Here is a 9294-nt window from a genome sequence, read left to right as displayed (position 1 = left end):
CTGTATAACTTTGGTAAACTTATATAACAACTGCAGGCCTCACTTTTTCATTAAAAAAAAGAGAGAGGACTGGATTCAAAGAGCTATGAGGTCCAGCTGTAGAAGAAGTAGCTTTACTTTTTTTTTCCTTTGTTAATAAGATTTTTTTTTATTTTTAGTTTACAACACTCCATTCCAAAAGTTTTTGAGTTCCATATTTTGTCACTTTTCCTCCACTAACCCCTCCTGCCCCAGAAAGTATAGAATCTTGCATATGTTCTACGTATACCTTTGCATTAGACTTATTTACACATAGTCAAGTTGTATAGAAGAGCTATGACCAATGGAATGAATCATGGGAAAGAAGAAACAAAAACAAAAAAGAAGAGAAAAAAGAGAGAACAAACACTTTGCCTCAATCTGCCTGCAGACTCCATAGTTCTTTCTCTGGATGTAGATAGCTCTTTCTGTTATGAGTTCTTTGGAGATGTTTTGAACCTTATATTGCTGAGAAGAGGCAGATCTATCAAAGTGAGTCATCAGAGAAGAAATATGACAGTGGTTGTGTACAATGTTCTCCTCTTTCTGTTCCCCTCACTCAGCATCAGATCATGCAGGTCTGAAGTCCGTATCTTCCCCCTTTCTTATGCACAATAGTATTCCATTACATTCCATATACCACATACCACAACTTGCTTAGTCATTCCACAATTGGAAATCCCCTTGATTTCCAATTTTTACTACCACAAAAAGAGCTGCTATAAATATTTTTGTACGTATGGGTCCTTTTCCTATTTTTATGATCTCTTTTGGATACAGCCCTAGAAGTCACATTGCTGGGTCAAAGGGCATGCACATTTTATACCCCTTTGGGCGTTCCAAATTGCTCTCTAGAAGGGTTGGATCAGCTCGCATCCACCAACAGCGAATTAGTGTTGCAGTATTTCTACATCTTTTCCAACATTTATCACTTTCCAGTCCTGTCATGTTATCCAATCTGATAGGTGTTATGTGGTACTTCAGAGGTGTTTTAATTCACACCTCTCACATCAACAATGATTTCGAGCATTTTTTACATGAATATACATAGCTTCAATCTCTTCCTCTGAAAATTGCCTGTTCATATCCTTTGACAATTTATCAACTGAGGAATGACTTGTATTTTTGTAACCCATTTTACATCATAAGGAGTTCTCTTAAGTGAGTTTTTATGCCTCCTTTTCCATTTGGCCAATTCTGCTTTTTAAGGAGTTGTTTTCTATAGTCAATTTTTGTCCTTTCTTTTCCAAGCTATTGACACTCTCTTGCATGCCTCTCATTTCTTTCCTCAATTTTTCTTTTACTTTTCTTGTTTGATTGTTAAAATCCTTCTTGAGCTCTTCCGAGAAGGCTTTTTGGCCTTGAGACCAGTTCATATTCTCCTTTGAGGTTTCAGATGTAGGTGTATTGACAATGTCTCAATTTGTACCTTGATCTTCCTTGTTCCCATTATAAGAACTTATGCTCATTATCTGTTTCTGCTTTTTGCTCATGGTATTTGCCTATTTTGTGGCTTTTAGGGTTAAGGTCTCCTGCTGGAGTAGAGTGGGCATTGACCCAAGCTTCTTGTGCTATGAGCATGGGACCTGGTGACAGGTTTTGTGTGCTGGGCCTCAGGTGCTGGCAGCTGGCAGCTCTAGAGGTCTGGCAGCTTACCTGATTCTGAGCTGGGGTCAGCAACACTGAAGCTCTCAGGGTGGAAGTGGGGACCTGGCTCCTAGATGACACCTTTTCACCTGGGTCTTGCATTGGAATGTTTGGCTCCTGCTCACCCAGGCTTGGCACTAGAATGTTTAGCTTATAGGGGATGTCTACCAGCCTGTAGCTGTGACTCCTAGACTTGTGCTTAATGAACCTGTTGCAGGGAGATTTGACTGCTGGAGAGTGTTGGCACATGTGATGGTTTTCCAAGCTACTGTGTACCAGTTCCTCTGCCTATGCTGAAGCACTATGGGGTCCTGGCATTGGCACTTACATGTCCACCATACCACAGCTCAGGATCTCCCCCTGGTTTGCTCCAATGGGGCTTCCGACTGGCTTGCTGGGTTGCCTCTTGTCCTGTACTGCTGCTCTTCACCAGAACAAGAGGAGCCTTACCCATTAATCCTCCAACCTTCCTGGGTTTCAAGACTGCTGGCCTTGTTTTTCTACAGACTCAACTGTTCCTGGGTTTTTCCCAGGGCTATGTTTTCTGGACTTTTAGAAGTCAATAATGGAGGTTGTGAGCGACATACCTCTTTCTCCACCATATTCAAGGTTGATGTTTTTTTTTAATTAAGTTTACTTTTTTCTTAATTGTTAATTTCTTGTATCAACCATTTATTTGGGGGAGGGCAAGATGGTGAAGGACAGGCAGGGACTCACCTGAACTCTTTCCAAAGACCCTCCAAATACCTTTAAATAATGACTATTTAAAACTTCTGGAGCAGCAGAACCCACAATAATATGAAGTGAAATAATATTCTGATCCAAGACAACTAAGAAGGTCAGTCAGAAAGGTCTGTTGCACCTAGGTGACAATGGAGCACAGCCTAGCACAGGTCCCACTAGCACAGCCCCAGACCCTGCAAACCAGGAGAAGACCTTGGGAGCCACTGAATTAGTAGCAGCAGGAGCTGCTTCTGGAGCTTTCAGCCCACAGATGGTGAGATTGTTGAATGAATGATCCAAAGGGATTAAAGGTGTCTCTTTGCAGGCACCAATGTAGGACTCTGTTGCCTTGCCCAAACTCGGATCAGGGTTGTAGTCCTGGGTGGCAGTCCCAGGGCAAGGAAGAGCACCAGCACACCAGAGTTTGTGGCCACAAAGGAGTAGGGACCCTTCTCACAGTTCCAGGGCAAAAGAGTCCTTGTCATTCACAGACCAGAGCACAGGCCAAAAGAATAGTCAACATGTCTTTTAACATAATACTACCTTGGAAGAACTGACCATCTTACAATATGGCTGTCACTTTGTACACAGTACATGTCACTTTGGATCAGCCCATGCAAGTCTTTCCAGGTTTTTCTCAGAGTATTACCCTCCACGTGTCTTTTTTTTTCAGGCTTAGCATTTGATTTATTTTTTAGAATATAAATATTGGCTATTTTTCGAATGTGATTTAAGGCTATCCTCATAGGACCTTCCTTTGTCTCATCTCCTATCATGTAGACCTCATATCCAGGTAAAGTGCTTGAAGCAAGGAGATTATGCATTGTCAATGAAGGCTTTGGGAAGTACAAGCCCCACGAGATTTGATGGGCTTGTCAATGTCTCTGCATACATTCCACAGCTTTTGAGTGCACAAGATGCAAAAATAAAACCTTTAATGATTCATGCCTTAAATTCTAAAGCTTCCCTTATAGTTCTCAAGGCAATCTACATACAGCATTTCAAAACTAGTTTTGCATTTTTGATATCATGAAAAGCTGTAGGTAGCTGGAAATGAATAGCACATAAGGCCTGAATGGTAATAACAATGCAAGCTGTTAATATGCAGATTCAATTCAGAATAGCAAATAATTTTAATTATTTTTTACTCAAATAAGAGGCTTTCTACTTCTAGAAAATTAATTTCACATATTATGGTACCAGAGTCCTCTTTATGGTATGATAAAGGATGGTAGGAAGCAGTATTCTATCAAATGATAGTACTTGAGGGCACAAAAACGAAATTATGGAAGGAATTTTAACAGATTTCAGGCAAAGTATGGTTGTAGTATCATAGATTCCAAATGATATGAATGATCAAAAGATAGGAACAATTTTCAGATGAAGTAATCAAAACTATCTATGGCCATATGAACAAATTCTCCAACTCACTATTGATTGAATAAATGCAAGTAAAAACAGTTCTGAGGTACTGCCTCATACTTGTTAGACCAGCTAATAAGACAGAAAGAGAAAATGACTAAAGTAGAAAGATGCATAGGAAAAATGAGCATTAATTTACTGTTGGTGTACTTGTGAACTGATTCAATCATTCTGTAGAGCAATTTAGAACTATGCCCAAAGGGCTATAAGATACGTACAAAAATATTTATAGCAACTCTTTTCTCCTGGCAAAGAATAGGAAATTGAGGAGATTCCCATCAATTGGGGAATGGATAAACAAACTGTGGCATGTGATTATGATGGAATACTATTGTGTTATAAGAAATGAGGAGGAGGATGCTCTGAGAAAAAACATGGAAAACCTTGCATGGGGTGATGCAAAGTGAAATGTACTGTGTACAAAGTGACAGCAATACTGTATGATCAGCTGTGAATGATTTAGCTATTCTCAGCAATACAATGATCCAACAGAACTCTGAAGAAATTATGATGAAAAATACTATCCAACCCCAGGGAAGAAAATGACAGTGTCTGAATACAGATTCAAGCATGCCTTTTTTATTCTTCTTGAGGGTATTTTTTAGTAATGTTTTCTTTCACAACATGACTATTTTGGAAATGTTTTGCTTCACTATATATGTATAAGCTGTACCAAATTACTTTACTTTACAACAAAGGGGGTTGGGGAGGGAGGAAGGGAGAGAATTTGGAACTAAAAATTTTAAAATGAATTTTTTACATACAACTGGGGAAAATTAAACTACTAAATATAAAAATTAAATAATTAATTTTTCTAACTTTTCAACAACCATTTTATAGCATTTTGAATTCCAAATTTTTCTCTCTCACCTTTTCCCAAGACAGTAAGCAATTTGAAATAGATTATACAGGTGTAATGATGTTAAACATGCTTCCACATCAGTCATGTTGTAAAACAAGAAGCACAACAAAAGGGAAAAGCCAGAAATTACAAAACACAGAGCTAAAACTGTAAGCTTCAATTTGAATTCAGACTGCCTCATTCTTTCTTTGGTTGCAGATAGCATTTTCCATCATGAGCCTCTTAGAGTTGTCTTTGATCACTGTATTGCTGAGAAGACCTAAGTCAATCACAGCTGATGATCACAAAATGTTGCTGTTACTGTGTACAACATTCTCCTGGTTCTGCTCACTTCAGCAAATATCAGTTCCAGTGAGTTTTTCCGTGTTTTTTTTAAATCTGCCTGTTCATCACTTCTTATACCACAACAGTTGTTCATTATGTTCATATTGCACAACTTGTTCAGCCATTACAGGGGGCAGAGCCAAGATGGCCACATGAAAACAGCATCTTTCCAGAACTCTCTCACAAATTCTGTCAGATACTTCTAAAAAAGTGAATCTGAGCAGATTTGAGAGAATTAGAAGCCACTAATAGACTGAGTGGGGCAGGAGCACTGGGCACGGAATGGTAACAGACCACACCAGAACACGAGAAGCAGAGTAACCCAGCCAGTATGCCAAGCTGAGAGAGCTCTGGGCACAAGAAACACGGGAGCAGGAGGAGGCCTAGGGCAGAAGTACCAGCTATGGCAGTAATCTCCAGGCCTCTCAGCCCAGGACAGGAGTCTTTTGGAGCTACCAGAGATACTAGAACAGAGCCTGCAGCCACAAGAGCAGCTAACCCAGCCACAGTCTAAAGGTTTGAAATTTCTGTTCTTGAACTTCTGGGAGCCATGATGTCCAGGTAAAATGGCTCTCCCTCCCTTCCTCAGTCAGATAATGCTCCCTCAGGAGAAACCATGAAATAGAGGGGCCAGAAGTGGTGCTTCAGTAGCCTTGTACCTCAGGAAGCTGGGGAGTTCCCCTCTTATGGTGGCAGAAGGAGATTAGTGCAGGAAAAGAGGTGTCCCAACAGGCCCCACCTCAGCAGAATAGCAGGAGGGCCTGAGGCTTAGGGGGGTGGAGCCAGCAATCCTCAACACCAGGGCCCCAGACATGCTTTTGCACAGCCAGGGGAAGTGGCAGACACCAGCAACTGCTGAGACCACCTAAGCTGTAATGCAGGCCTAGAGGAAGAGGATTTCCAGCAGCCAGACCACCCTTACCCCACACCTCACAATACTAGAGGCCACAGCACACAAAGCCAGCGAGCTCCAGAAGCAGAGATCCACTATTTAGAAGCTGGGGGGAAAAACAAACACCATGAAAAAGCAAGCCAGAAGACCAAAGACTATTGAGTCCTATTATGGAGATAGAGAACATCAAAATACCCATTCAGAAGAGGACAGCATTGACACTATATCCACATCTGAAACCACAAAAGGGAATGTGAGCTTGTCTCTAGCCCCAAAAGCATTCCTGAAAGAATTCATGGAGGATTTTAAAAACCAGATGTAACCAGAATGGACTTTGGTTTCTTTGAATGACTCAGCTTACCTCATTGAGCTTCGCTGGACACTGGGGCTTGCTCTTCCAGGGCAGGAAGCCCAGCCACCATGCCAGGAATCAGAGAACTTCCTGTGTGATGAGTCATGGGGCTGGCTGAGGGGAGGTGTGTTAACCTGGTCTACACTAGGGGGAGGGGCCAAGTCAAGAACCAATCGGCCCTGGTCGTTCAGGTGGCACTTGATGATGTCAAAAACTCTATAAGAGGGGAGAGGACAGCTTGAAGATGCTGTCTTCCTTTTCCAATTGGAGCCAGAGACACCTACAGCCGAAGCTGAGCTGCCAGTAGCAGAGCTGACTGGAGGCTAGTGGGTAATCTTCTTACCGTAGAGGGGAAGCATGTATACGATTTTGCCTTATACCATCTCGCTTCTCTGTGGCCTCCTGGTTACCCTTGTGAGGCGGACTTATTGGGCCTGGAAGCTTTTGATGAAAATATCAAAATGGGGACGCTGGTTTGTGGGCTTGTTACTGTGGAGTGTAAATACATGCTTTAGTCCTCCTGCCTTCTGCCTAGAAAATTCCTTATATCCTGTGGTTCCGGACCTTTTAGGCACATATGAGATTCTCTTTGAAATCATAAATTCTGCCTTCCTAATATACCAGATTAGAGAGGTAAAAGAAGAGAACAAATATTTAAAAAGTAAAATTAGTGAAATGGTTAATGAGGTTCAGAATATATTTGGAGAGAATAACTCCTTAAAAAGTAAAATTAATCAAATCAAAAAGGAGATACTGAAGATAAATGAAGAAAACAATGTATTAAAACTTAGAATGGGGCAAGTAGAAGCTAATGACTCTATGAAACACCAAGAATCAGACAAACAAAATCTGAAGAATGAAAAAATAAAAGAAAACTTATTCAGCCATTACTCAGTTGATGAGCATTCCCTCTTTCTAATTTCTAATTCTTTGCTACCAGTTGGTAATTCCTTAATAGTTAGTTGTCTTTTTAATGCTGCATCTCCAGCTTTATTTGGTCTCTTCCCTTCCCCTCCTCTCGTGAAGTGGAATTCCCATCTATGAATGATAACACATTCACCAATACTGAGAGGCTTTGATTAATTGATAGAGAACCAAAAGAAGATAGCATACTATCTGTCCTACTTGTACAGTGTTAGAACCACTCTACCACCATAGTCATGCCATACATTTTATTTTTATGTATTTTAGTTATGTTTGCAGGAGTAGTGGTGCATTTGTATTCATAGATCAGTGATAATTTTTGAAAGCTAACTAAGAAAACTTGACATAGCGGGGAATTTAAATGAAGAACAATACAGGATACTTTCTTTTGAGGAGCTTATAGTCTCGATATGGAAAAAGATATATGTGAAAGAATAACTAAAAACTGAAAGGCAATGGAGGTCAAATGAATGGAAGATTACACAAGTGATATAGAAGCCCAAGATTACTGGGGCTTCAGGGAACAAGGAAAGACTTAAGGTAATGAATGCCATCATTTGAATGAGTAAAGAAATGATGAAAGATCATTCCCAGTTAGGAGAACAGTGAGTCTGTGATCAATAGAGGAACAAGGAAGGCGATCTCAAGGGATTGTGTATATAGCAGCCTTTTTTGTTCAGTTCTTCCAAGATGTGGAGAATATTTTATTCTCATCATCATAATAACTCATGTATTTAGCACTTTAAAGTTTAAAAGGTGCTTTCCTCATGATAACCTTAAGAGTTACTGTAAAACAAATATTATCTCCATTTTAAAGAAGATAAAAATGAAGCAAGAGTATTTAAATTGCTTGCCAATGATAACAAATCATATGGGTTCATATATTTGAAAACAGTATTGAATTCACCTTTTTTGTTGTTGTTGGCTAGCTGTTACGGTTGTGTCCACCTCTTCATGACACCATTTGAAGACTTCTTGGTGAGGTTTCTGAAATGATTTACCATTTCTTTCTCAGCCCAATTTACAGATTAAGAACTAAGGCAAACAGCATTAAGTGACTTGCCAGGGTCACCTAGCTAGTAAGTGTCTAAGACCAGATTTGAACTCAGGAAGATGAGTCTTCCTGATTGTAATGTTAATACAATTTGAAGATCTTCCCATCCATTAATAGGCCCATGTGACCTGTCTGAGTCACATGAATTTGAGTCACATGGAAATGTGAGTCACATGAACCTGTGGTGGGAAGAGCTTGCTCAATGGGTGGAGGAAGGGTGGAACAGATCTGAGAGGAAGTGAGACAGAGCAGTCAAAGCTGGGAGTGAGAGAGAGACACAGAGCAGCAGCTACCATGAGTGAGAGAGGGAGTGATTTTGCTTGATAGTGCTTGTGTTGTGGGAAGGCCCTAACAGAGGAAAGGCTTGTAGGTGGTGGTGACCCCTGCATTAATAATGTATATAGATTTCTTTGTTGTTATTATGCACTTGGCTTTCTGGTTTGGGAATAAAGCTTTTGGTTTCAAATTCAATGAAGAGAATTTGTTATATTTTGTGATTCAGAACTATACTGGCATAGTGATAGCAGCCGTAGCCACTATGGGTATTGCATTGGCACTACATTTGGCAAGGAGGATGGGATTGCAAAGTATCAGACCTCTACTTGGAGGCAGGAAGATTTTAGGGAACAAAAAGGATATCCCAAGATGGGAGGGTTTACTTTTTTCCTCCTAGGCAAGAGAATGGGCTAAAAGCACAAGGCTCTGTGAAAACTGAGAATGAAGGCTACAAAAGGGAGGACCCAGAGATTTAGAAAGATGTTTGCAAGGAATACCAGTAGAACCAGAAAAAGAACTGGCAAGGGTGTGTAGGAGAGGCTGTGTCTTGCTAACAAGTTATCATATTATGTGTAAAAGCAAAGACAAATTACTGGAGGAAAAAGTTCAGATGAAAAAGGAGTTAGCTGGTTTCCCTGAGAAGCTTTCTGTGCTACAATGTTCGAACGTTCCTTTAGAACAGCAAGCTAAAAAGTCTCATGTGGTAGAAAAAAAAGCAGCTGTGAATTTAGTTCCCCAAAAGAAGCAAAAAAGTACCAAGAAGAAAGTAAATACATTCACTTCCCAGAGCTCTCAATGGT

The sequence above is a fragment of the Trichosurus vulpecula genome, chromosome 1, assembly GCF_011100635.1.
Source record: "Trichosurus vulpecula isolate mTriVul1 chromosome 1, mTriVul1.pri, whole genome shotgun sequence".
NCBI classification, from domain to species: Eukaryota; Metazoa; Chordata; class Mammalia; order Diprotodontia; family Phalangeridae; genus Trichosurus; species Trichosurus vulpecula.
Note: the sequence above shows the minus strand (reverse complement) of the source record.